Source organism: Aplysia californica, unplaced genomic scaffold (assembly GCF_000002075.1).
Source record: "Aplysia californica isolate F4 #8 unplaced genomic scaffold, AplCal3.0 scaffold00259, whole genome shotgun sequence".
Lineage (NCBI taxonomy): Eukaryota > Metazoa > Mollusca > Gastropoda > Aplysiida > Aplysiidae > Aplysia > Aplysia californica.
This window is the reverse complement of record NW_004797529.1, coordinates 218,219-219,413: the sequence shown is the minus strand read 5'-3', so window position 1 is coordinate 219,413 and position 1,195 is coordinate 218,219. Positions and strand designations below refer to the sequence as shown.

Genomic DNA, 1,195 nt, shown 5'->3' with positions numbered 1-1,195 from the left:
GCAAAGGTTTTACAAGAGCGATTTTAAACGAATCTGGTTCAAGTGAGTTTGTTGTGATATATGTGGGGAAGAGTAAAATGAAGCATTCATATACCTGTGTGTGAGGAAGATGTTCATATGAGTTTGTGATATGTGTGGAAGAGTAAAATGAAGCATTCAAGTACTTGTGTGTGAGTAAAAGATGTTCAAGTGAGTTTGTTGTGATATGTGAGGAAGAGTAAAATGAAGCATTCATGTACCTGTGTGTGAGGAAGATGTTCATATGAGTTTGTGATATGTGTGGAAGAGTATAATGAAGCATTCAAGTGCTTGTGTGTGAGTAAAAGATGTTCAAGTGAGTTTGTTGTGATATGTGAGGAAGAGTAAAATGAAGCATTCATGTACCTGTGTGTGAGGAAGATGTTCATATGAGTTTGTGATATGTCTGGAAGAGTAAAATGAAACATTCATGTACCTAGATCTATGTGTGAGTAAGATGTATGTGTGTCTGCTTTGGTGGTTGTTCTTTTTAGTATGTCAATAAACATTAGTTCTGTCTTAGTAGTACTCTTAGGCCCACTGTACAAAAGGAGTTCGTCTTTCCTTCTTTCCTCTTTTCAAATGCCTAGTTGTGCTTCAATTTGGGTGTGATGGTATGGGGTGTAGTGGGTGACGGTATGGGGTACATACCATGACAGAAAACCCGACACGTGACGGTATAGGGTACATGTCAGGACATGCGTCAAGTCTCGGTTAGGGGGTCTTCTTTATACACTATCTGACTAAAATCTTCACCCCACACCTACAGGAAAGGCTGGCCTCTCAACAAAACGAAATTTTGGGTCGATGTTTTTGAAAGAGCCGAAGTTATGGTACTACAAAAGTTCACTTCCGGAAATAGTCATCACAAAACACTAAGGTGACGGTATGCCGTACATAGGCTCTAGATCTAGACTCTAACTCTCAATTCAGAGTCGCAATATATAATAATTTTGGTAGATCTAATCTAGATCTAGAAATCTAGTGTCAATTGCCCATTGCCACCGAGTGACGCGGTGGCAATTGACAAAAATTGACTTTTTGTCAATTGCCGCCGAGTAAATTGGAGCTCTTTTGCGTTTGTGGGTAGATCTAGCTTAGGGGGGGCTCTCGTGGCCTAGAGTTAGAGGTTAAGGTGTTGGCCTCTCATTCAAAGGTCCCGGGTTCGATTCCGGGT

At 40.7% G+C, this 1,195-nt stretch overlaps 1 protein-coding gene across 1 annotated transcript in view; it reads right to left on the bottom strand.

Moving 5' to 3' along the window:
* The window catches only part of LOC101845474 (transmembrane protein 184B), a gene marked incomplete in the record, with an annotated part of 55,030 nt that overhangs the window by 53,035 nt on the left and 800 nt on the right, over nt 1–1,195 (bottom strand).